The sequence below is a fragment of the Sciurus vulgaris genome (assembly GCF_902686455.1).
Source record: "Sciurus vulgaris genome assembly, chromosome: 3".
NCBI classification, from domain to species: domain Eukaryota; kingdom Metazoa; phylum Chordata; class Mammalia; order Rodentia; family Sciuridae; genus Sciurus; species Sciurus vulgaris.
Genome location: NC_136463.1, coordinates 72,850,714 through 72,878,707, shown reverse-complemented (window position 1 = coordinate 72,878,707; position 27,994 = coordinate 72,850,714). Strand labels below are relative to the sequence as shown.

The 27,994-nt window shown below is 41.1% G+C and overlaps 1 long non-coding RNA gene across 1 annotated transcript in view; it reads left to right on the top strand.

The window, feature by feature from the left end:
* Positions 1-27,994, top strand: part of LOC306655872 — a 125,436-nt gene that overhangs the window by 88,218 nt on the left and 9,224 nt on the right. Inside the window, exon 3 of the long non-coding RNA XR_013762339.1 lies at positions 23,894-24,062. This is a non-coding gene — a long non-coding RNA (uncharacterized lncRNA). The remainder of the gene's footprint in view (positions 1-23,893; positions 24,063-27,994) is intronic.

Sequence of the window (27,994 nt, the reverse complement as noted above, 5' to 3'; positions counted from 1 at the left end):
CTACTTTCATGAATTTTCTTTTTTTGTGTTTGATGTTCAACATTTTGAAAATGACATATCTAGATTTTTTTATGGGGTAGTTAGTTTTATTCATTCTGTTTGGTATTCTTGGACAATTTGGATTTGTAACATAATGTTTGTTATTAATTTAGGAAAATATTTGGCCTTTATCTTTTCAAATATATATTTTTCTGCCCTATATCTATTCTTTTCTTTCTGGAAGTCCAGATAAACACATACACTGATTGATACTGTCCTATAGCTTTTGGATACTCTTGCTTTATTATCCACTATATTTTTCCTTTTTGTGTTTGCATAACTAATATTGACCTATCTTCAAGTTATTGATTTTTCTCCTCAGCTGTATTGACTATATAATCAAACCCACTAAAGCACTTTCAACTTTGTTATCATGTTGTTTTATTTTCACCATTCCTGTTTGATTCTTTCTTATAGTTTGCATGTCTGTGTGGAATTTCTTCCATCTGATCATTAATACTGTCTATCTCTTCCTCTTGAGTTTTTAACATATTGTTTATGGTTATTTTAAATATCCTGTCTGAGAGCTTCAGCATCTGTATCATATTGAAATTTGGTCTCATTGTTAGTAGTTCCCCTTTATTTCTTCATGTGTCTTGTCCTCTTTTGTTTGAAAGCCCAACATCTTTTAAAAGCAGTGGAGACTGATGTAGTTAGTGTCAGTGTCTGGAAATACGTTTCCCCTACCCTTTTTGTTTGGGGAGGGCTTTATTATTGGAAGGATTTAGTTGATCTACTCACAAGTTGAGTTGTGTTTGGGTTTGCTATTGCTGTGGTCACTCTCAGTGCAGTATGAGCTTCAAATTATTCTAATTTTTCTTGTTTTGAGGGCAGGCTTTCACATTAGTACACACCCAACCTTTAACTATTCATTAAAAATATTGGGTGAATTATTGCTCTTTCTCCTGGTGTCCATGGTCGGCTACAAGGGAGGAATCATGCCTCATCTGTGCTTGGAAGTGCCTATTTTTAATTTATCCTGAAACCTCAGGTCTCTGATTTATTAAAGTTGTGATTTTTCAAATTATGCAGAATTTATTTTTTCTTGTAAGTGAGAGCAATGCTCTTTCCCGTTCTTTAATCCTAATCAGAGGACTTAACTCTCACGAAGCTTGTTTTAAGTCTTTGACCTCTCAGCTGTGGCCTGCTGAATCTCACGTGCACTATGGAACCTCTCTGAGACCTGTTTTTCTGATTTATTAAAGACAGGTAGAAAAACTTCATAGGGCAGCCTTTTAGGATTAAATTAAAGATTAAAAAAAATGTGTAGCCATGGTACTTTCCACAAAAGAGCACATTTTAATTCTCTGCTCTCTGACACCCGATAAAGTGGATTAAGGATGTTTTACATATGGAATTTCTTTTAAATGACATGTGTGTCAACCCATCAGCACAAACAATGTGACCTCAGTTGTCTATCATCCTTAGGGAATGAACATTGGTCACATATATTTGGAGATAATTTTTCAGAAAACTGCATACAGTTATTGGAGTTGGAAGTGAGACAGCTGCCCTGGCTCATTCCCATATGATTACCCTTTCAAGTGGCTGTGAGTGATCCTAGGGATTTTCCTTTTGGGGGCAAAAGTTGTCTTCTCTGGTTTCTGCATTTTGGTCCTCATGTTAGTTCTTAGAAGTGGACTAGTTCATCTGTATCATTATTCCATAGCATCCTTCATTTATGTAAAGATAGCTTTCATACCCCCTCAGAGTCTTATTTAACTATTTTTATTTGTTCTTTTTAGTTACACATGACAGTAGGATGTATTCTGGCATATCAGACATACATGGAGTATAGCTTCCCATTCTTGAAGTTGTACAGGATGTGGAGTTACACTGGTTGTGTATTCAGAGTTGTCTTGTTACCATGTGAAACTCATTTTTTTGGTTTTTTTTCACGTAGCATGATCCAGGTCCACAGTCACAAACTATCACATCACCTGGGCTCAATTCCCTTCATAGGTGGGCCTCCGTGAACTGAACCCAGTAATGTAGGTTAGGACTGAGCAACACCTAGTCTACCAGACCACCCTTTATCCTTCCAGATATGTACATTCCAGGCTGCAGTCCAGGAGTTTGCAAACCTTTCAAGAGTCAATATTTCCTCAGACTTCTTGAATAAAGATTGTGTGAATGAAATATGATGCTGTTAAACTGCATTTTCCTTAACTTGTACTCATGCATTTGGGCTTTAGCCCCAAGGACTGCAGGTGATATTTATCCTTAGTGGGTATTCTCCTCCCTGGATTTAGCCTATTTCTCTGGCACATGGAAATCATTTTAGAGTCTTAATTCTGTCTCCCATATACTTTCTTCCTCAACTTCTTTTCTATCTGATGATCATTTCTGCTGACACATCCTTCCTTTAGCAAAGGTCAGATGCAGAGGAGCCTGGAGGTGTGGCTCAGTCTTCCCTCAGCCACTCACCGTGTACCCACCTTCAGGCTTCCAGGTCTGAGAAAGCCTGCTACTGTCCAACTCTTTGCTCTGAACCCAGCTGGTAATTCTGGTTTACACTCCTGCCCTTTAACTCTCTTTGTGCTGCTCAGAAATGCTCCCTGGGGATCCTATCAAAGTTGACTTCCCTTGGTACTTCCTTGGTTTTCTCAGAACTTGGCTCCTCCAGTTCCATAGTACAGAGATTTTGCCAAAATGGACTTTCTTCAGCTTTCTTGATGATTCTCTGAACCAGTCTACCTGACTTTTAATCCTTTTGAGTTCATTTATCTTCCAAAGTTCCAAATCTGAGTCTTCTAACTATTCTTTCTTATCTACAAATGCCACCCTGTTCCTTAGTCTTCACACACCACAAACTCTAGTCCCAGCTCATATTGTACTTTAGCATGCTTTGCTTTCTTACAGGTCACAGATGGTTCAGAAGCTATGAGGGGAAAGGATGGAGCCAGGTGCTCCTCACTGGACACCTCCTGCTGGCTCTTTTGGAGTTACCCATTCCAACCTGGAGCCTCAGAGCAGGTCGCAACTCTCCCATGTCTTCTGGCTCGTGTTTGACTTTCCTTTCCCTTGTTAATTCCTAAGTATAACTTTCATTGAATGGCAAGACAAAAGTAAAGCAGGAATTGGAGGATTCTACTTTCTTCATCTCACCCATCAATATTATGTCATTATCCTCACATTTCAGTTTTGATTTTCTCAGACTTCTGTGAATGTTACTCTTCCAATACTTTTTGGCTTAGACATTTGAACGTATTTCATACATGCCCAGCTTAGAATCTCCCTCACTTTCCGCCCCTTTTCTGGTATGAGGACCATTCCTTGTATATGAGCAAGATAGAACAAAGTCAGAAACAGTATAAATGAATGTGAGAATTGTCTACACAGGGGAAAAGACTCGAAATTCATTGTCTACTAAACAGATTAAAGAATATTGATTTATTTTACAACCATGGAAGGAATAGGGGTTCCCATGTGGGTGGGGGACAGAGAGTGTGGGGCAGGGAAGGCTTAGGAAAATGAAGTCCCCTAGGGTGATCCTTCTTGCTTTGACATTTCAGTGCTCCTGGAAAAGGTCATTTCTTCCTGGCTCTCCCTTGATTTGGTCCCTTTAAATTGTGTTTAAAACCAGAGAATCCTTTTGTCAGTTCATTTTTTAAATTATTATTTTTATTTAGCTTTTAATTTTTTACAGACTGCATTTTGATTCATTGTACACAAATGGGCTACATCATTTCGTTTCTATGGTTGTATACTATGTAGATTCATGCCATTTGTGTAATCATACATGTACATAGGGTAATGATGTCTGTCTCATTCCACCATTTTTCATACCCCCTTTGTCTCATTTCCTTCTACATATTCTAAGGTTCCCCCATTATTCTCTCATTCCCCACTCCCACCCCCATTATAAGAGAGATGTGAAGGTGTGAACCACAATAGTATACTTTGAAGCAATTCAAGTATTATCTATTGAGCACCAACTAAGTACCAGCTTTTTGCAAAGTCTGAGGGTTGAGGAGATAAGTAACACAGTTGCTGCTTCAAGAAGCTCAGAGTCCCTCTCAGGGTTGTGTGAGAAAATGGATCTACGATCCCTTGGGATTATACAATGTATGACCTCAGGGCAGTGGGAGCGGGAGCAGGCCAGGGAGGCTGCCAGGCACAAGGAGCAAGTCTGAGATCAGCTCATCTTCCTGGTGGAAAGAGGAATGTTCCAGCTGGATCCTTGCAGGGACCTGTAGACCATTCTGTATAGGGAGGTGCACATGTGCCCCTGGAGTCCCCTCTCTGTCTTCTGTCTCTCCATTTCTCATCCAACACGCACTGCTCAGTCCTCCATATCCAAATTCTTTCAATAGAAGCTGTTCAGTTGGTGATTGAGTCTGACTGTCCATCATGGGCAGGTGTGGAGGGGGGATGGTGCTGAGGGACATGCTCATGCTGCTCATTGGCAGGGTGCCTGGCCATTCCCATTAAGGCCAAGATGCTCATGGCCCAACATCCCATTGCGGATCTCTGGTTTGGAGAAACAAGCACATGGGCATAGAGTGGCAGACCTGGGGATATTCTCTGAGTAGGACCCAGTGTATCAGCAGTAGACAAATAAGTGGGGGTACTCACACAATCAAATGCTGTAGAGCAGTTACAGAAGATTCACATGTATCAACCTTGATGCATTTTTATGTCAAAAGTATAGAAAAGAAACATGTTCCAGGGAAGACATGGGTAGTATCTTATCATTTACCTAAAGAGGAAGAATCAACAAAATTACACTTCAGGAGGTTTCTGGACAAAAAAATATATAGTAAATATATGAGAACATGCATGATGATGACAAAAACTTCCTGGCTGCAGTCAGCTTTGGGGCAAGAGGAAGGGGAAGAGGATTTAGGAGAAGTCTGCAGGACACCTCGGCTACGTCTGATTTCTGAAAATAAGAGAGTCCTACTCTCCACTCTGTGTGTGTCACTAGCTACAGACTTTTTTTTCCCCCTCTCCATCCTTTTATAGCTGAATTTCTCCAAAGCACAGTCTAGACTTTCTGTCTCCAAGTTCTCAAATCTCACACATTCCTCAGCCCACTCTGATCTTGTATCTGGCCCCATCGCGGCACGGAAACAGCTGTCACCAAAACCCCTGATGACCTCCAGGCGTGTGGGTCCACGCACACCCCCACACACATGTACACACTTTCAAGCTGAGAAAACATGAGCGAATGTGTCACCCAGTTTTAGAAAATCTTAACATTATTTCTCATTTGCATGTGATTTTGTTGACAGTCCTTCATTTCCCTGCCTCGGCCCCAGCCAACGCATCTCTCCCTGCCAGTCCCTGTGGTGGGGGTGGTCTGGCCTTTCCTCTTCCTCCCATGCTGCCCTCCCTGTCCTGGTGGTAGGGGCTGCACTGCGAGGAGGGCACATGGAAGTGTGTCCTAGCCGGGCCCGCCGTCTGACCTAGACTGGTTCTCAGTTGCCTATGCCTCAGCTCCCCCATTGTGGGTTCATTGAGGGTCTGATGGCATGATGTATGTATTCATAACGTGTGGAACAGAGCCGGCCACAGAGGTAAGCACTTCTGCTCTTTTGCAGATGACCAGGCGCATCCACGTACTCTGCTTTGGACTTCTGTGGTGGATGCACACGTCCATGTCCTTCCTTCCATCATTTCAACACAGAGAGCAAAGGGGACGTTGAAAACCAGAACCTGCCTGTGTTCTCGTACCAGCTTCATACACTGTCAACTTCCCTTTATAGTTTTCATAATGAAGAGGCAGTTGGTTGGGTCCCAAGGCCTGTGTGGCCTACCTCCCTTCTCCACACCTCCCTCCACTCTGCTGCTCTTCGAGCAGGGCCTGTGGGCGGGCCACTTTGCTCTCTCAGCCTGAAGTCTTCCTGCCTGGTTGGCATTCACCTGTCCTCTAGGGCTGAATGTTTTAGACTCACTTAGTGGAAGTCTGGTCATGTTATGGGCTGGCTCTCATGGCACAATTTGTCTTTTGTCATAGCATTTCCTGATGTATAATGGTACGGTTGTTGATTAACTCAGCAGAAATTTATAGAACACCTACTACATGCCAGGATCCATATTTGAGGCTGGGACATAGTAAGGACACAGAGACCTGGTCCTCACTTCCCGGGAGTTGCCAGTCTCTCAGGAAGCAATGTTCAGCAGAGAACTCTGAGCGCAGTAGAATTTACAGAGGAGAGATGCCTGGGTGACTGGGTGAGTGAGAGGGGGTCTGACCTAACCTGCAGTCTCTTTCAGACTTCTCTGAAAAGTCCCTCTTCAAAAAAGAGTGGGGAGGGGTCTAGGCAGAGAGAATGATGTAGTCAAATATTCAAAGGCATACAAGTAGGAAAATTCGTGATACTGGAAGATATATCAATTTAAAGGGGAAGTCAGTGAAAAAGGAGACTGGAGGATTCTGGAAGCAAAGAATGTCAGGGAGGAAAGGAGTCCCAACAAACTCCAATGAAGCAGTAGCCAAGGAAAGCATTAGACACCAAGTTTCAGGGAAGCCCATGAGAGTAGCTAGCCTGGTGAAGGGCTTGTCCAGGGCAGCAAGCAAGCAGTTTGACAGCTCCAACTCTTGGCTGGAAGGAACACTCAGCCATTGTCACAAGGGAGGCACGCTCTTTCCTCCCTAGTGTCCTTTGTCCTCTGCATGTGACCTCTGATCTTGTGCTTGTTGTCTCATGACCACAGGATGGCTGCTGCTCCTCCAGATCATGCCTCTTTGTTCCAGGAAGGAAGAGAAGGAAGGAAGAAAGGGCAAAAGGCTTTCTCTGACGGAGGTTTTGTTGTTTTTGCTGCTATTGTTGTTTAATTGAAGAAAGCTGCTTACCTCTGGGTCTTTTGTTGATTCTTACTGGCTAATTGATAAAAAAAATGTTCTTAGAGGCTCTGATGTTATGTTCATTTCAGCATGTTTATACTTCTAAAAAAGTGATTTTATTGAGGGAGTGTCTGCTCCAGAAGGCAGCTGAGAGCAGGTGTGGGGCCTCCCAGTGGAAGCTGTCAGTGGGCTTTGGGAAAGGATATTAGACCTGTCTTCAGAATTAGTCTCCTGGCTGCACCCATTGAAAAAATATGTCCCATCATTTGTCATACAGAGTCCAAGTAATGGGAAAGTCTGTTATATCTCCCATCCTCCCTTGCTTTGCTGCCCAAGAATCCTGGGTCAGTCACAGACCTGAGAGATTCAAGTTAAAGAATCTTACTTAAAGCAACCATAGTAACAATAAAATTAATGTATTTACTTTTTTAATAAACATCAAACAACTCCACCAAATTGTGTAAGGCAAAATCTGGATCTCTGCGGTTAGAAGGTAGGCCATTAATCTCTGACAAGGGGTCCTGGCCAGGGGTGAGCTCTTCCCCACTGAGAGCCCCCGCTCTTCCTAAGAGCAGGGCTGGAAGAAGGTCAAGGCCAGAGTTATGTTGACTGGGAGGACTCAGGGCCCATGGCATTTGGGGCAGTGGCCATGGAGAAGAGGAGGTCTCCCATCTCTACTCACAGAAAGCAGCAAGAAAGGTGGGGCTATTCTCTGCAGAGGACCTCTCCTCTCTTCTTGCCAGACCAACATGCATAAGGATTCAGCCAGACTGCAATTGAAGGACACAGGGCAGCAAGGGGGCCCCTGAGCTCCCTCTGTCCTCTACCCATTCCCCAACTGCTCTGGCATGCTGGCCTCTTTATCAAAGCTGAAGTGCGTCCTCTCTCAGGGGCCCCCTCTTGGACTTGTCTGGTACACACTGCCCCCCTTTTCTCCAGCCATCGCCTGGGCCCCTAAGGCCCTTCCCTTCTCTCTGTTCATTCCTGTGCAGGGTATGGGATGTCTCTGCTTTCAAAAACTGACATGGGCAAGTGAAATAACTCCTATTTCTCCTTTTCTCAGGGCGGCTGCTGGAAGGGCTTCAATAGGTTGAGGGAGGGGGGCTTCTGCTCTGGATTTTGGGAGGTGCCTGTGAACTGAAACCCTGTCAGCTTTGCCTGAGCACTGAGGGCTGAACACACAAGAGGGGCGATCTTTTGCTTCCTCCAAAGCTTTCCTGGGGGTACCGACAATGGTGGAGTGGGCCCTGACTTTACCTGTCCCCCAGGAGTTGCTGTATTCCCTAGTCGACAGGTGTCTGGCCCGGGGAGGAGAAAAGGATGCTAGTGGGTCAGAATGTCAGGAGGACAGAGAACAGACTGGGGTCCCTGAAGTCTGAGTGCTGCCTTCCTTTCTCTTGGCTTGTCCTATCCCTTCCTAGGTCAGGGTCATGAGACTCAGCTGGCAGTCACTGTTCCCTAGGAAGCTGGCAAGGTACTGATGGATGTGTAGAGCTTTGGATGCAGCTCGTCCAGGTGCATCCTGACATGATACTTTTTCATGAGCACTCCCAGAGGGACTGATGTTCATCCCGAGTGATAAGCCACCCTTAATGACTTTGTCTTGTCATCAGCCAGGGAGTGTGCTTTTGCTCATTCACGTCTGGCTTGGTCTGCTACCATGTCTTCTTAATCTGGGCTACTGCATAACAATAACCAGGGGAGTGGCTCTTTTTTTCCACCTTCTCCTCCTCCCGTGCCTGTTCTTCCTCCTCTGGACCTCATGTATGCATGAATATATTGCTCTTAGCAATAATTAAAGTTATAATTAAAATAATAAGAATGACTTTTATGGCATCATAGGATGTTTCTTGGCATTTCCACACTGTCTCTAAGTCACTGAAGTGGTTTCACACCTCCCTTATTTGCTCCTGTCCACTCGGCGTCAGCATCTCTTTCTTAAGATAAATCGAAACCACTTTTGATGGGGTGTAGGGTGGGAAGGAGATAATTTCTGCTGAGATGTGGAATTAGAAAGTGGAATTGGATGTATGTCAGGGTCCAATCAGAGTGACTTTGGCCAAATGACTTCATTGCTCTGTACTCTGACTTTGGTGGGTATAATTTGCTGTGACAGTGCAAAACTTTCAGGGCTATGTCACCGTGGAACAGGACATGGCTTGTTAGTTCATTCAGCAACTATTCCCTGGGCACATTTGCCATGTCTGGGCACTGCAATGGGCTCTGAGGATGCTCACTAGCACTTGGAGAATCTCACATCTCATCTGTCAAATGCAATCATCCCTTATGCTCAGCTGACCTCTTAGATCTGCATTTCTCAAAAGTCTCCTTGGAATACTGGTTAAAAAGTAAAATTGGGAGATCCAAGATGGCAGACTAGGGGGAGGCTGCGTTCCTTGTCGCTCTGTAATGCCGGTTTCAAGCAGAGGATATCTGTTTCTCGGTGAGGCAGTTTTTGTTGCTTATCGATCCCCTGGTGTTTACCCATTTGTCTGCTGTGATGACCTGCAGTCTGCCAGCATATCAACGCCTTTTTTGAGAGCAGATTGCTCACTGTCAGGCATCTATCATCCGCCATTTGCCTGTCTCTTGCCTGTCCATTGCCTGCCTTACTCCTATCCATCACCCAACGCTCGAGGTTCACCTCCCAATCGTCCGACAACAGTCAGCAAACTGATCGCCAACGGCCAGTGGAGCATCAGCTGCCTGCTGCTGCCTGCAAGTTCACCGTTACAGTACCTGCAGGTTTGATTACACGTGGCTGCTGCCATTTTGAGACAACAGCCAGGCCCTGTAGGACCCCTGGCTGGACTGACTGAGCCTCGACTCCAGGATCCCTCAGCCCAACCAATCACTCCCTGCCTCTGGAGCCCTCACATTGACTGACTGCTCCCTGCTGCCAGGACCCCCAGACCAACTGACTGCACCCTATCACCGGGACCCCAGACCGACTGATTGCACCTGGCCTCCAGGATCCCACAACCACACCAAACACACCGGACCTCCAGGACCCCTGCCGGACCAACTGCATCCCATCTCCAGGACCTCTAGCTGACCATGTCCACCCCTGAGCTGCAGCTCCCCATTTGCCAACACATTTCGAAGCCAGAGTGCCAACTTGGATAATCCTGGAAGGCATAGCTCCGATCTTTGGGTGGGGCAAATCCCATCCTGCGACGCCTGCTGGAGGCTTGAAGCTCATTGTCAGGTACCTCTCATACATCAGGCTACTGAACACTGGGAGGTTTCATTAGTATATGACTGTTATACAGTAGATTCTCTTTTTTCTCCTTTTTAAAAAAATTTAAGTTTTTATTTCTTTACTTTTCTTGCTCTCTTTTCCTTTTGTTTACCTGTTCCCTCAGAGTCTCTTTCTCCCATTTTTGCATGCTAACATCTGATTTCTTTTGATTACACTCTCACACTTTCTATTTTCTAGAACTTCTGTATATTCTTTTCTTATCCCATTAACAGCCATATTCTACATCCCTCTGCGTCCTCTTTGTCCTCCATTAAAAACTGCAGACCTTATTGCAAACCTCTTTGTTTTACCGAAGAAAATATTTGAACTCATTTTGTTTATTATGACAATTTTGTTATTGTCCCCATAGGGGCTATTTGGTCTAGGATTGCATAGTGTCTGATTTGGGCACTGCTAATATTGATCTCCCCTTAAAGAAAGGGTTTTGGAAACCTATAGGGCCACTATAAGCCTATAGGGGGAAATCTGCAATACCCCAGATCTGTACTGCTAGAGGGGAAGATACAAGAACAACATGAAAAAACAAGGGAAGAAAATGATCCAAACAAATCTAGATTCTATAGTAATAGAATCCAATGACAGTATGTTAAAAGAAATGTCAGAAAAAGACTTCAGATTATACATGATTAAGATGATTCACAAAGCAAAGGATGAGATAAGAGAGCAAATACAGGCAATGAATGATAATACCAATATACTGAAAGAGCAAGTGCAGGAAGCAAAAGATCATTTCAACAAAGTGATAGAGATTCTCAAAAAAAGCCAAATGGAAATCCTTGAAATGAAGGAGACAATAAACCAAATAAAAAACTCAATGGAAAGCATCACCAATAGACTAGACCACATGGAAGACAGAACCTCAGACAATGAAGCCAAAATATTGAATCTTGAAAATAAAGTTGCTCAAACAGGAAGATGGTAAGAAATCATGAACAGAATCTCCAAGAACTATGGGACATCATGAAAAGACCAACTTTAAGAATTATTGGGATTGAGGAAGGCACAGAGATACAAACCAAAGGAATGAACAACCTACTCAATGAAATAATATCAGAAAATTTCCCAAACCTGAAGAATGAAATGGAAAATCAAATACAAGAGGTTTACAGAACACCAAATGCACAGAATCACAACAGATCCACACCAAGTCACATTATAATGAAAATGCCTAACATTCAAAATAAAGATAGAATTTTGAAGGCCGTGAGAGAAAAGCATCAGATTACATATAGGGGGAGACCAATATGGATAGCAGCTGACTTCTCAACCCAGACTCTAAAAGCTAGAAGGGCCTGGACCAACATATTTCAAGCTCTGAAAGAACATGGTTGCCAACCAAGAATCCTATACCCAGCAAAACTAACCTTCAGATTTGAAGATGAAATAAAATCCTTCCATGATAAACAAAAGTTAAAAGAAGTTATAAATAGAAAGCCTGCACTATAGAATGTTCTCAACAAAATATTCCATGAGGAGGAAATGAAAAACAACAATGGAGGTCAGCAAAGGGAGGAACTACCTTAGGGAAAAACCACTCAAAGGAGAAACCAAGCCAACTTAAAAACCAAAAATAAGCCAAATGACTGGGAATGCAAATCATTTCTCAATAATAACTATAAATGTTAGTGGCCTAAACTCATCACTCAAAAGACATAGACTGGCAGAATGGATTAAAAAGAAAGACCCAACAATATGCTGCCTGCAAGAGACTCATCTCATAGAAAAAGACATCCACAGACTAAAGGTGAAAGGATGGGAAAAAACCTACCAGGCACATGGACTCAGTAAAAAAGCGGGGGTTTCCATCCTTATATCAGATAAAGTGGACTTCCAAGCCAAAGTTAGTCAGAAGGGATAAAGAAGGACATTTCATACTGCTTAAGGGAAACATAAATCAGGAAGACATAACGATAGTAAATATTTGTGCTCCAAACAATGGTGCATCCCTGTACATCAAACGAATCCTTCTTAATTTCAAGAATCACATAGACCACAACGCAATAATTCTGGGTGACTTTAACGCACCGCTGTCACCACTAGATCGATCTTCCAAACAAAATCCAACCAAACAAACCATAGAACTCAATAACACAATCAATAACTAGACTTAATAGACATATATAGAATATTCCATCCATCAACGAGCGGATACACTTTCTTCTCAGCAGCACTTGGAACCTTCTCAAAAATAGACCATGTGTTATGCCACAAAACAGCCCTTAGGAAATGCAAAAACAATAGAGATACTGCCTTGTGTTCTATCAGATCATAATGGACTGAGAATAGAAATCAATGATAAAATAAAAAAGGAAAATTACTCAAACACTTAGAGACTAAATAATATGCTATTGAATGAAACATGGATAACAAAAAACATCAGGGAGGAGATGAAAAAATTCTTAGAGATCAATGAGAACAATGATACAACATATCAAAATCTCTGGGACACTATGAAAGCGGTACTAAGAGGAAAATTCATTGCATGGAGCGCATTCCAGAAAAGAATGAAAAGTCAACAATTAAATGACCTAACATTATAGCTCAAAGCCCTAGAAAAAGAAGAACAGAATAACAACAAAAGTAGTAGAAGACAGGAAATAATTAAAATCAGAGCTGAAATCAATGAAATTGAAACAAAAGAAACTATTCAAAAAATTGACAAAACAAAAAGTTGGTTCTTTGAGAAAGTAAACAAAATAGACAAACCCTTAGCCACGCTAACAAACAGAAGGAGAGAGAAGACTCAAATTACTAAAATACATGATGCAAAAGGAAATATCACGACAGACACCATTGAGATACAGAACATAATGAGAAGCTACTTTGAAAATCTGTATTCCAACAAAATAGAAACTGCTGAAGACATTGACAAATTTCTAGAGACATATGCTCCTCCCAAACTGAACCAGGAGGACATACACAATTTAAACAGATCAATATCAAGCAATGAAATAGAAGAAGCCATTAAAAATCTACCATCCAAGAAAAGCCCAGGACCAGACGGATTCTCAGCTGAGTTCTACAAGACCTTCAAAGAAGAACTCATTCCAATACTTCTCAAAGTATTCCAGGAAATAGAAAAGGAGGGTACCCTACCGAACTCATTCTATGAAGCTAATATCACCTTCATACCCAAACCAGGAAAAGACACATCAAGGACAGAAAATTTTAGAACAATATCCTTGATGAATATAGATGCAAATATCCTTAACAAAATATTGGCAAACCGTATCCAAAAACATATTAAGAAAATTGTGCACCATGATCAAGTGGGGTTCATCCCTGGAATGCAAGGATGGTTCAACATTCATAAATCAGTGAACGTAATCCATCATGTCAATAGACTTAAGGATAAGAATCATATGGTTATTTCAATTGATGCAGAAAAAGTGTTCGACAAAATACAACACCCCTTCATGCTCAAAACACTAGGAAAAATAGGGATAGTAGGAACATGCCTGAACATTGTAAAGGCTATTTATGCTAAGCTCATGGCCAACATCATTCTTAATGGAGAAGAACTGAAACCATTCCCTTTAAAAACGGGAGCAAGACAGGGATGTCCTCTTTCACCACTTCTATTCAACATTGTCCTCAAAACTCTAGCCAGAGCAATTTAGGCAGACTAAAGAAAGTAAAGGGATAAGAATAGGAAAAGAGGAACTTAAGCTGTCACTATTAGCTGATGATATGATTCTATATTTAGAGGATCCAAAAACCTCCTCCAGAAAACTTCTAGACCTCATCAATGAATTCAGCAAAATAGCAGGCTATAAAATCAACACACATAAATCTAAAGCATTTTTATACGCAAGCGACATATAAGGAAAACAACTCTATTTTCAACAGCCTCAAAAACAAATAAAATACTTGGGAATCAATCTAACCAAAGAGGTAAAAGATCTCTACAATGAAAACTACAAAACACTGAAGAAAGAAATTGAGGAAGAACTTAGAAGATGGAAAGATCTCCCATGTTCTTGGATAGGCAGAATTAATATTGTCAAAATGGCCATACTACCAAAAGTGCTATACAGATTCAATGCAATTCCAATTAAAATCCCAATGATGTACCTCACAGAAACAGAGCAAGCAATCATGAAATTCATCTGGAAGAATAAGAAACCCAGAATAGCTAAATCAATCCTTAGCAGGAAGAATAAAACAGGGGGTATCGCAATATCAGAACTTCAACTATACTACAAAGCAGTAGTAACAAAAACAGCATGGTATTGGCACCAAAATAGACAGGTAGATCAATGGTACAGAATAGAGGACATGGACAGAAACCCAAATAAATACAATTTTCTCATACTAGACAAAGGTGCCAAAAATATGCAATGGAGAAAAGATAGCCTCTTCAACAAATGGTGCTGGGAAAACTGGAAATCCATATGCAACAGAATGAAACTAAATCCCTATCTCTCAACCCGCACAAAACTCAACTCACAATGGATCAAGGACCTTGAAATCAGACCAGAGACCCTGTATCTTATAGAAGAAAAAGTAGGTCCAAATCTTCAACTTGTTGGCTTAGGATCAGACTTCTTTAACAGGACTCCCATAGCACAAGAAATAAAAGCAAGAATCAATAACTGGGATAGATTCAAACTAAATAGCTTTCTCTCAGCAAAGGGAACTATCAGCAATGTGAAGAAAGAGCCTACAGAGTGGGAAAATATCTTGGCCACTCATACTTCAGATAGAGCACTACTTTCCAGAATATATAAAGAACTCAAAAATCTCTACACCAAGAATACAAATAACATAATGAACAAATGGGCTAAGGATATGAACAGACAGTTCACAGAAGAAGATCTACAAGCAATCAACAAACATATGAAAAAATGTTCACCATCTTTAGTAATAAGAGAAATGCAAATCAAAACCACACTAAGATTCCATCTCACCTCAATTAGAATGGTGATTATCAAGAATACAAGCAACAATAGGTGTTGGAGAGGATGTGGGGAGAAAGGTACACTCATACATTGCTGGTGGGACTGCAAATTAGTGAAGCCACTCTGGAAAGCAGTGTGGAGATTCCTTAGAAAAGTTGGAATGGACCTACCATTTGACCCAACTATCCCACTCCTTGGCCTATACCCAAAGGACTTAAAATCAGCATACTACAGAGATACAGCCACATCCATGTTCATAGCTGCTCAATTCACAATAGCCAGACTGTGGAACCAACCTAGAAGCCCTTCAATTGATGAATGGATAAAGAAACTGTGGTATATATATATATATATATATATATATATATATATATATATATATATATATACAATGGAATATTATTCAGCTATAAAAAATAATAAAATTATGGCATTTGCAGGCAAATGGATGAAATTGGAGAATATCATGTTAAGTGAGATAAACCAATCTCAAAAATCTAAAAGACGAATGATCTCACTGATAAGCGGATGATGACACGTAATGGGGGTTGGGAGGGGGGCAAGAATGGAGGAAGGAGGGACTATATAGAGGGAAAAAAGAGGTGGGAGGGGTGGGGGGAAGGAAAAATATAATGCAATGAATCAAGCATCATTACTCTATGTAAATGTATGAATATGCAAATGGTATGCTGTTACTCCATGTACAAACAGAAACAACATGTGTCCCATTTGTTTTCAATAAAAATAAATTAAAAAGAAAAGTAAAATTGGGGACTAAGAACCTCTCCAAATGGGTTTAGGAGTTCACACTGAAAATAAATCCTTGAGGAGAGTCTCACTTGCTCCTGGTCTGAGTATGAGGCCTCTCCAGAGTCAGCCACTGCCACACCCAGTGATTCTTAAGGGGATGGAGTCATTGTTTTTTTTTTTTTTTTTTTGGTACCAGGGATTGAAACCCAGGGGTACTTAACCACTGAGCTACGTTCCCAGCCCTATTTTGTTTTTATTTAGAGTCAGGGTTTTTCTGAGTTGCTTAGGCTCTTGCTAATTTGCTGAGGCTGGCTTTGAACTTGTGATCCTCCTGCGCCTCAGCCTCCCATGCTGCTGAGATTACAGGCATGTACCATCACACCCGGCTAGGTCATGGTTTTGATAAAGAAATCTATTGAGCAAAGAAGCTGTGCCCCAGTTATGCTAATTTTCTCTTGGTGTTGGGGACTCTAAGATGAAAAGGACACTTATTTAGTCCTTAAGGAATTAATAGTGTATGAGAGGGGCTGACAAGGATGCAGCCAACTTCCCCCACATTTGATCATTGGGACGTTGATGGAGGCAACTTAGGCCCAGGAAGCTGCTCAGCCAGGGCCCCAAGATGTTATCTGCAAGAGTCAACTTTGTGGGTCAGTTCTTTGTTGCTGTGACCAAAATACTCAAGAAGAACAACCAGAAGGAGAAAAAGTATATTTTGGTTCATGGTTTTAGAGGTTCAGTACATGGTTGACCAGCTCCATTGATCTGGGCCCAAGATAAGGGAGAAGGGCACGGTGGAGGAAACCAGCCAGCTCATGATAGCTAGGAAGCAGAGAAGGGGTCAGGAAGGGGCTGTAGGACAGATGCACCCTTCCAGGGCACCTCCTCCAGCCATGCCCCAGTGATCCACCTCCTCCAGATATGCCCCACCTGCCTGTAGTACCACTCAGTCCATTCAAACTAGGATACATTGATTAAGTTACAGGTCTCATAATCACAGAAGAACCTTTGGGGGTAATTTTATAAAGAAACCATAGGACTCCTTTCAAAACAAAAGCTGTGACATTTTTGAGTTTGGGATAATGGATGCATTTTCCCTATTCTTTCTAACTACCATGAAAGACACTGGACAGTTCATAAAATAAACATAAAAAGACTCTGAGAGGTGGAAAGAAGGAGGCATTGAGGAGTGACATGGTAGTGAATTCCCTGGGACTCTTTTTTCTTCTTATGTCCTGAACTGGGTGTTGGAGAAGTTGGTTACTCAGAAATGCCAATGGACACAACTGAAAAAAGCTCTAAGAAAAGCCTTTTTCTCTAGATGACAGACCACAAAGAAGGAGCCCAGAATAACAGAATATGTTTAGACAATCACCTTTTACCTTTTGAAATATAGCAGAAAGGACTGTACTGCCTAACTCTCAGAAAATACCATGTGGGGAGACTGCCCCGTCCTGTTTCCCCATCCCTGGAGGCAGTGGGTGTCTGAACTTTGATTTCTGGTGAAGGCAGAAGTGAGGTCCTATTTTGTTATTAGAGGAGGAATGCTAAAATAGAGAAATTACTAACTTCCAGAGTCTCAAGCTTCCAAGGTACAATAATAATAAAAAAAGTCTCCATACTAAGAATCAGAAACATCTCAATTTGAATGAGAAAAGACAACTAGCAGGTGCTGACATGGAGGTGACAGAAGATGTTGGAATTATAAGGCAATGATGTTTAAAGCAGTCATCATAAAATGCTTTGACAAGCAATCACAAAAATGTTAGAAACAAATAGAAAGTCTCAGCCAAGAAACAGTAGACATAAAGAACCAGATATAATAACTAAAATCAAAACCCCAATGAGGTGAGACAGAAAAGTATCTTCAGAGAAAGATAGAAAATAGAAATTGCCCAACTGGAAAAACAGAGAAAAATAGACTGAAAAAGAAAATGAACAGGGGTTTGGGGACATGTTAGACTCTAATACCTGAGTCATCAGAGTTCCAGGAAAAAAGGAGAAAACTAACAAGGCTGAAAAAGCATTACAAGAAACAGTGGCTGAAAAATTCCCAGATTTGGCAAAAGACAGAAATCTAGAGATTCAAGAAGATAAAGAACCTCAAAAGTAGAAGCCCAAAGAAATCATGCCAAGACACATTATAACTCCTGAAAACTAAAGACCAAGAAAAGAATCTTTCAAGTAGAAAGATATGATAGAAATGATGCTTACTTGTAAGGGTAGAACAACTAGATTCCTAGTAGATTTCTTATCAGAAACCATGGAAGTCAGAAGAAATGGCAAAACTCAACATTCTGCATCTAGTGGTGTTGACTTCAGGAATGAGGGCGCATCAGATGAAGGAAAACCAACAAAATGTGTCACCAGCAGAGCCACCCTAAAAGAATGGCTGAATGAGATTATCTAAGTAGAGCTAAAATGTTATGAGAAGAAATTTAGAACATTAGGAAGAAAAAATAACCAAAAGAATAAAAATGTCAGTAAACACAACAGACTTTTCTTCACTTTTCAGTTTCTCAATTATGTCTGATGGTTGAGGCAAAATCACAGTGCTGTCTGGGTATAATTCTCAATGCAAAATAAATACTTAATTATATTACAGGTGTAGTAAATTAAAGGGATTTAAGTGGAGGTAAGTTTGTATATTTCACTGGAATTGGTAAAATACTGATACTACTTAGACTGTGACAGTTTTATACGTATACTTTAATACCTAAAGAACTATTAAAATATCTCTTCTCAAATAAACAAATCAAAACATTAGATGGAATCCCCAAGAAAGTACAAGTAATTCACAGGAAGGCATGAAAAAGGAAACATATGAATGAGGTAAAAAGAAAGAAACAGAAAACAAACAAACAAAAAAAAATGCCAGACTTAAACTTTAGAATAAAACAATTACATTAAATGTAAATGGACTAAATATACTGATTAAGAGGCAAGGTGCATGCAAAAAGATGACTTAAATACCTGCTGTCTACCTGAAACTGACTTCAAATATAATAAGTTACTTGAAACCAAAAGTATGGAAAAAGATACTGCATGCAAACATTAATCAAAGGAAAACATGAATGATTATATTAATATCAAATAAATTTAACTTTAGAACAAAAAGAATTACCAGAGACGATGAGGAACACTGTATAATGATAAAAGGTCAATCCATTAAGAAAACCCAATATGTGGAATGAAATCCATCATTTTAATAGGCAAAGGAAGAAAATTCACAGGATCATATCATGCATAAAATACAGTTGGTGAAATTCAAGTCACTTTATTTTTTAAATTTTTTTTAAAATTTATTTTTATGGTAAACAAATGGGATACATGTTGTTTCAGTTTGTACATCGAGTAACAGCATACCATTTGCATATTCATATATTTTCAAGTCACTTTAATGACAAAACTATCAAGGAAGTAGGAATAGAATGAAACTTCCTCAACTTGATAAAAATATCCATAAAAGAGGCTTTTTAACCTACAGCTAACATCATACTTAACATACCTGATCCTGCAAAGTTTGGAATCAAGGTAAGAATATTTACTCTCATCCTTCTTGTTCAACATAAGGCTGAAACGCTTTGTCAGCGCACTATAGCAAGGAAAGAAATAAAAAGTCATACAGATCAGAAAGGAAGAGACAGAAACTGAAACTATGTGCAGATTACATGATAGACTATGTAGAAAAATCCCCAAGGAATTTACCAAAACCTCTTAGAATTCATAAGTGAGTGCAGCAAGATTGTAGGATATAAACCCAACACAAAAAAAATTACTGTGTTTTTATTGTATTAGTCAGGGTTCTCTAGAGGAACAGAGTCAACAGGAAGAATATAAGTTTTTATAAAGGGGCTTTATTAGATTGGCTTACAGACTTAGAAGGTAGATAGTCCCACAATGGTCATCTTCTGGTTAGAAGAACCAATAGATGCTCAGTCCAAGAAGCTGGAAGCTGAGAATAAGAGGGACCAATGATGCAGCCCTAGTCTGAGACTGAAGTCCTGGTAACTCACTGGAGAGTCACTGGTGAGAGCCCAGGTTGGAAGAGTGAAGGTGCTGGAATCCAACTTTCTCTGGCAACGATCCCACCAATAGAGGCACTGCTCAAGAATGACACGTCTTTATTTTTTGTTTTGTTTCATCTGGGCCCCAGCCTATTGCTGGTGCATCCCACACTAAGGGTGAGTCTCCCCCTTAGTCTGCTGCCTCACATGCCAATCATTCCTGGAAATGCCTTCATCAACATCCAGAAGCCTGTTAATCTTAGGCATCTCTTAATCCAACCAAATTGACAATACAGATTTAACATCACAGCTATATCCTAGCAGTACATATATGTAAATTAAAATAATATCATCATTTATAATTATTTAAGAAAAATAAAGTGCTTGGGTATAACAAAATATGCACAGAACTCATATGCTGAAAACTATAAAACTGAGGAAAGAATCAAAGTAGATGTAAGTAAATGGAGAGATATAACATTTTCATAGATTGAAAGGTCAACATTACTAAGATGTCAGTTCCATCCAAAATGATATATAGGTTTAACACAATACATGTTGAAATTCCAGGGAGAATTTTTTAAATGAATATAGACAAGATTATTCTTCAATTTATATCAAAAAAGAAAGCAAATAGAATATGTAAAACAGTTTCAGAAAAGAAATGTTAAATGGAAGGAATCAATCTGTCTGACTTTAGGACATACTATACTACAGTATTCAAGACACTATGGTATTGTTGGGGGGATAAACACATTAATGAACTGTGTTAGTCAGGTTTTTGTCATTTTGGCTAAAATACCTGCCAAGAAAAACTTGAAAGAGGAAAAGTTTACTTTGGCTCAGAGGTTCAGTCCATGGCCGGCTGACTCCATTTCTCTGGGTATGAGATGAGGCAGAACATCATGGAGAAACGGTGTGGAGGAGGAAGTTTCTCAGCTCATGGCAGCCAGGAAGCAGAGTGAGAGAGAATTGAAGTGCCACGGGAAAAATACAAATCCTAAAGGCATGCGCCTGTGATCTACTTCCTGTAGCCACATCCCACCTGCCTACAGTTATCAGCTAGCACAGTGGTGCTTTCAAATTATCAATCTGTCAGATGGATTAATCTACTGATTAGGCTATAGCTCATGCCATGTAATCATTTTAGCTCTGAACATTCCTGCATTGTCTCATAGGTGTCTTTGGGGGACACTTCACATCCATACCATGATATGGGATGGTACGAGTGAACCCATAAATTGCTCCACAAGAGTTAAGTCAATTATGTTTTGAGGGGAATAGGATCAGTTTTATTTAAATAAAATTTACATACAATAGAAGTTTACTAATTTTAAGTGCTTAATTGGATTAGTTTGTATTATGTATATAGTGTAGTAACCATCACAATAAAAATAAGGAACACTTAATCATCTCAAAAGTTTCTTCAGGCAACCTGGTAGTCAGTCACCTTTCCAAACTTCTGGCCTTAAGTAACCAATAACTATTTTCTATTTCCACCATTTTGCCCTTTCTGGAATTTCATACACATGGGACTATGAAGTGTTATAAACGTGTATATATTTCTTTTCTTTGCATATAGTTTTTGAACATCACACATGTGACTATTATTCTAGTCAATGATGCAAGGAGAATCTTTTCAATTAATGGTGATATATAAACTGATTATCCACAGGAAAAGAAATGAACCTTATATCAAAATTAGTTGACAATGAATCATAGATTTAAATGCAAAACTATAAAAGTTATAGAAGATAACATAGTACAAAATATTTGGGATCTTGGATTGGGCAAAAAGTTGTCACATATAATACCAAAAACCTGATTAATAAGTATTAATAATTGGACTGTATCAAAACTAAAGAAAAAAATGTACTCTGTGACAAGTCCTATTGATGATGAAAGGATAAGATACTGACTGAGAAAATATTTGAAAATCACCTATCTAATCAAGAACTTGAATTGAGAAAACTTAAATATTCTTAAGTATTATGCTTAAGGAAAGCAAACACTCTAACTAGAAAACAGGCAAAGAATATGAGAAGACGTTTCACCAAAGAGGATATAGAGATGGCAAATAAGACATGAAGAGATGTTCAGCATCATTACCCAGTAGAAAATACAAGACCATGATGAGACCTTATTGCTCATCTGTTTGATTTCTCATTTATGTTCTCCTATTCAAATAGCTAAAATTAAAACAATAATGACAATACCAAATGCTATTGAGGATGTGAAAGAGCCAGATCTCTCATAATTGTTAGTTAGAATGTAAAATGGCACAGCTGTTCTGCAAAATAGTTTGGTGATTTATTTAAAAAACACACATAACTTACCCAGCAATCATTTTGGGTATTTATCCTAGATAAAAAAATATATTCACACAAAAATCTGTACAAATGAACATACCAGTTTTAATTGTGATGGTCAAAAAACTGGGAACAACCAACAGGTCCCTCAATAGGTGATGAGTTAGTCTGTGGTACAGTCACACCATGAAATACGACTTAGCAATATGGAGGGACTCACTACTAATACACTCAACAACTTGGATAGATCCTAAGGACATTTGGTCAAGTGAAAAAGTCAGTCTCAAAAGGTGTTCTGCCTTTTATAAAACATTCCTGAAATGATAAAATTATAGAGATTCGAACCAGATTCCTCATTGCCAGTGTCTAGGGACTTTGGGGTAGGTGGTGGGTGTGACTGTATCACAAGGGAGACCTTGGCACTCATGGAGGATGCTATGGTTTCCATCTGGAGTGTCCCCCAAAGGTCTTGTGATGACGGGTTGCTCCCTGGTGTTGGACTGTTGGGAGGTGGCAGAGCCTTTAAGAAGTGGTGCCTAGTGGGAAGTGCTAGGTCACTGATGGCATATTCCCAGGTGGGTTATGGGGCCCTGGTCTCCTCCCTTTCCCTTTGTTTCCTGCCCACCATGAAGTGAGCAGTTTTGCTTCCCCTTATGCTCCCTACCATGCTGCCTTATCAGTCCCAAAATCAGTGGGGCCAATCAACCATGAACTGAAACCTCCACAACTGTGAGCCAAAATAAACCTTTCCTCCTTTTAAGTTTATTATCTCAGGCACTTCGTTACAGTAACAGAAAGTTTACAAACACAGACATTTCTGCGTCTCAATAGTAGCTGTAGTTACCTGAATCTACATGTGTGAAGAAAGGCATAGAACAGTATACACACTTTGAAACAATGTTCTTTTTCTGGTTTTAATACTGTATTATCATGTGGAAAATGTAACTATTATGGGAAACTGAATGAAGGACACAGGAGACTGTAATTATTTTAAACATAAAAAGTTTAAAAACCAAAAAGGAAACCAAAGGCTCTGAGTAAAAAAATATTGGGATTCCTCCCAACATGGTGCTAATTGAGGTGAGAGAAAGTCAGAGGAAGAAGAAACTCACAACAACCAGGTGTTTTATCTTAATTGGTGGCATTCCAGAAATCAAGAATGTGGGCTACAAGAATAGCAGTAAGATGTCCATGGTGAGTGCCCCCATGCCCGATATAAGTAGATATTTCTAAAGTTTTCATTTTTTATTGGTGCATTTTAATTATGCATATTAGTGAGATTCATTGTTACATATTCACACATGCATACAACAAAGTTTTTTAAAAAGAGTTAGTAATGAACTAGTTACATATTCCCATTCTATCCTGTTTATGTTATAACTAGCTTGGTAAAAATTAGCATGCTGAATAAAGAGAGATTAGGATTAAAACATAACTGAAATAAAATGACTGGGAGTATCAGGTTTCTAAGGAGCTCTATAAACTAAATTAGAAAAAATTTACTTGATTTCATTCTTTTTGTATCTTGGTGACCCTCGCCCTCCAGTTCAAAGAGCATTTGAGACACACCTACCATTTATTTTATTCTATCATTAGAATCAGTGAATGGCAAGGATCCCAGACTGAGGGTGAGGGAAACTTCTGGGACCCAGTGGTCAGCAGTTCCTGACTTGGCCCCCAGTGACTGCCCTCTGGGTGGTCAGACCTTGGCTACTGTCCCCTGTGCTTTGGCTGGACCCCATGACTTGGTTCTCACCCACAGAACGCAGAGGCAACGGTGGTGTGTGCTGTCTGTGGTTGGGCTGGTTTTGTTTCTCTCTACTGCCTTTCAGGCTGTGATGAAGCAAGCTGCTCTGTTGGAGGGCAGCAGGATCTCTCCAACCCTCTTCTAGCAGCCGGAATCTAAGGCCCTGAGGTCAACAGCAAGTGAGGATCAAGCCCAGATGAGTGAGCATGGAAGGAGTTCCTTTCTCCGAGAGATGCATGCAGCCTGTGAGAGAGGTGAGCCGGCTGAGCTAAGCCTGTATTCCTGATCCAGAGAAAATGGGAGATAATACATGTATGCTATCTTAAGCCACCACGTATCAGGTACTTTATTATGCAGTGATAGATGATCAAAATAGATACTAGGACTCTCACACAATACAACTAAAATAGTAGGCCGACTGACACATGACCCAGTCCAAACAAAATGACAAGAATCATTCTTGTCATCTGTCATCTCCAGTTTCACCAGTATGCCCTGTGCTATGTTGTAGCCTTCCTGCCTGTTTAGGCTCTTCCTGCCTAAGGTGACACACTTTGTATTGATTAGTATTTTCCAGAGGTGGCTTTGATTCATCCCTTCTCTCTCCTTCTCTGTGAGTTGCAGGGGATTGGGGGCTGGGGTGGGAATCTCTGTTTCCTCCTTTTGAATCTGGTGGGCCTATGCTATTTGACATCTGAGGTTGGATCACACAAAATGACATAGTTTTTGCTTGTCCTACAGGGATACTTACTTGGGAACCCAGCCATCATGCTGTAAGGAAGTCAAGCATCCATGCAGGAGGCCACAGTTGGCTAACAACAGTGACCACCACGGGGGGATGGTATAGAACTTTGAAAGATTCCGTCCTCAGCCCTTGAGTCTCCTGCCCTGATTGACACTAAGGAGTTTAGACTTAGGCTTGCCAAGTGTGAAAATAAAATGTCATCATGATTTTGATTCGCTAAGTTTTGGGGTGGTTATTATGCAGCAACAGATACATTGAACCATCATGTGTCCTTGTGTGTGTCTGTGTGCTCTAAAAGGTCCTGAGGGCTCTGGAAGGACAGGACTTAGGCAGCAGATGTGCTGGGTCCTTGGAAGACACATAACACTACCTCCTGTCCTCAGAGGTGCCCATGCTTCTTGGGGCTGAATGCACTTCCTGCAGGGTGCTGTAAGCAGGGCCCCAGGTGAAACCAGGGTTGGTCCAGGGTGTGGGGCTGCCTAATATTTGGCATCTCTTTTAACAGATTCTCTTTAGATTTATTTATAAGCCAGGATGGGCTGCCATGGAGTCAGGGCAGAGGAGAACATGGCTAAGCTGGCTCAGCTTTCCTCAGCAGTCCTGGGTGATTCTGTTCAGAATTCTGCTCAGCAAAACAGGCCGGTGCTGGTTGGCAGCAATGTCTGCTCTGCTGGGAAGGCACTGGGACCACCTTGGTTGTTATTGCAGTCACACCTTTGTCTTCCGCCTGCCCTACTGGCCTATCAAAGTCCTCCCTACACACGTGGATGTGTGTTCCCCTGAGATGGACCTTGGAAGACACTTTTCTTGTCTCACAGCTCCAGGGATGTTTCTGTGCTTTGTGCATGCCACTGCCTGCCACAATCTGTCCCTTATTCTGTCTCCGGGTTATTCTGCCTGAGACTCTCTACACATGCACTGTGGCACTTTAGAACATCCCCAGTCTTTTGACTTCAAACAGAGTGCAGCAGAAGTGAGCCAGCAGAGAGCAGTGGACAGGGAAGAGAACTTATCACTGACTTGAATAAAATGGCAGGGAATCGGACTGCCATTGACAATGGAAATTATAAGAGGGTGGGATGATGGGAGAACAGAGCGCTCAGTGAAGGGGATTTAATACAATGAAATTCAAGGGGATAGCTCTTGGGGGAAGATAAAATCTACCTTTCCAATAACATGTGGGTAGTGATGTGAGACCTCAAGTGAAGAGGAAAGCCCCGGATGGGCAGGGCAATAGTTGCAAGTTCAATGTCAGAACAAACTCATTTCAAAGAGAGAAATCTGCAGCACAATATTAACTCATTCATTCATTCTACAAACCACCAGTGAGCACCTCCTTATGGAAACACCACACTATGTACTCAGATAAAAGAGTAAACAGATGTACCCTAATTTCTGCCTTCATGGACATGTCACTCCAGAGAGGACCAGTTGTGAAAAGACTTACCAAATAAACAATTCAATTCAAATGTTGACAATTGTTAGAAAAGGAATAATAGAGACTTGGAGACTTGTTGAGGACTTCCATGAGCAAATGACACTGAGGCAGAAGCTGGAGAGAGGAGAGCCAGTCCTGCTGTCCATAGGGTACCTTCTGGGCCTCATTTCATGATATAGCCCTCACCTTCAGAGTGAGCAGGGAGCCTTTCTAATTAGGGCTTTTGATTGCGGGCAAAAGAAATAGGCTGGCTGTTTAGGGTAAGAAAGGATTTATTTCAAAGATAGGGGGTCTTAAAAAATCACTAGGAAAGTAGGAGAACTAGGTTTGACAGGTGTGCACACAGCATGGACCAGCCCAGAGGACACCCTGTCCTGATGGCTGAGTGTTGCTGCTGGCTGTGCAACTATTCCCAAGGCAAATGGCCTATGATCACCAGCACCAATGCAAAGCCACTAGGTTTTAGAGAGGCCAAGATGTCTGTGCTGGCCCAGAGCAAGGCAAGCAATTCCCTGGACCTTTAATCCTGCATCTGGAGCTTACTTGGCCTCTCAATCAGCTGCAAAAGTGGGGATTTCGATGTTCAGAGGCAGCCACCATTCCCAGAGGGCACATTTCCATTCTGCCTAAATTCATGAGTGGGTAGAGGTGGGAACAGGTATGCATGGCTCTAGGGCACACCCTCTTTCTGGGGCCCCATGGAGTGCTGCAGTGGGAATGAGCACAGAAGCATGGGCAGTGGGAGTCTGCATCTATTTTTGCATTCTAAAGTATACACACTGTGTACTGTACATTTAATGCAGAATCAGCTCACCTACCAAATTAAAAAAGTCTTTAAAAACATTGCAATTGTTCATTGATTATGTGGTGAGGAAAGCACTCTCCCACTGTGGGATCCAACATTTCTGGAGGGCACTTTGACAAAGTATATCCAAAAGCCTTGAAGATAAAGCCCTTGACTTCATTCTATGCCTGGAAAGATAGTCTAAGGAAATAATTAGGAATAAGGACACAGATTTACCAGGAGAGTGTAGATCCTAACCATGAAAGTGCTGCAAAGGAAGTATCAGTGGGAATTCATGCATAAGGTGGAAAAAACAGATCCAGTTAATTTAGGCAAGACTCACCTTCTTGTGCCTCTTGGGGCAGATGGTGCTTTAGGAATGGCTCACTGCAGGGCTCATACAAAATTGTCAAGATCTCTTGGTAAGTTCATACTTCTCAGTGTTTTCACTTCTTGTGTGTTCATTCTGATCCTTCAAGGTAGGATCTCTTCTCAGGGCTTAGAGCAGTTCCTAGGGTTCACTTTCCACAGCAAAGAATATCTGCGTCTCAACATTCTGAGGAAAAGCTTAAGGCACTCTCTGGACAAGCTGAATCACATAACCTCCTGGACCACACCCTGGTGGGCAGGCTGCCCAGTACCTACCTACTCAGGCCTGGGCTATGGGCTTTCTATCCAGGACTGGGTGCTAAGAGGCCATGCCCCAATGCCCCTGTTGATTGACTCCCTGTGAGCGAAGCCTTCTCTGGACTCAGAGAGTCATCCTAGGGTGGATTGGGTTTATATTTCAATCTAACCATAAAACCACACATTAGGAAAGGTACCTAATCAATTAGTTCTAATTAATTATGAACAGAATGTGTCTCCAGCTGTGGGATGTGGTTTGTTTTCTCTTGGCTATAATTAGAAAAGTTTAGTGACTGTATAAAAATAAAATGTCTGTGCAAGGGAGCCATGGGATGGGGTTGGGGGAATAGAAAAAAAGCACGTGGTTAGAATTTGTGTTAAATGGCAACTAGGATGTTGTAACCGCTTCCCATAGATGCAGAAGCAGCTTCCTTGATGCTGAATAGAGCTCCCGCACAGAGTTCTGGCAGGCAGAGACCTCTCTGTCCAGAGCCTGCTCTTCCCTACTCCACCCATCACTCTCCAGCTTTCTCTTGTAAGCCTCCCAGGCAAAGGTAGCCAGCAACGGTCCACCTTGGGTGGGACTGGATGG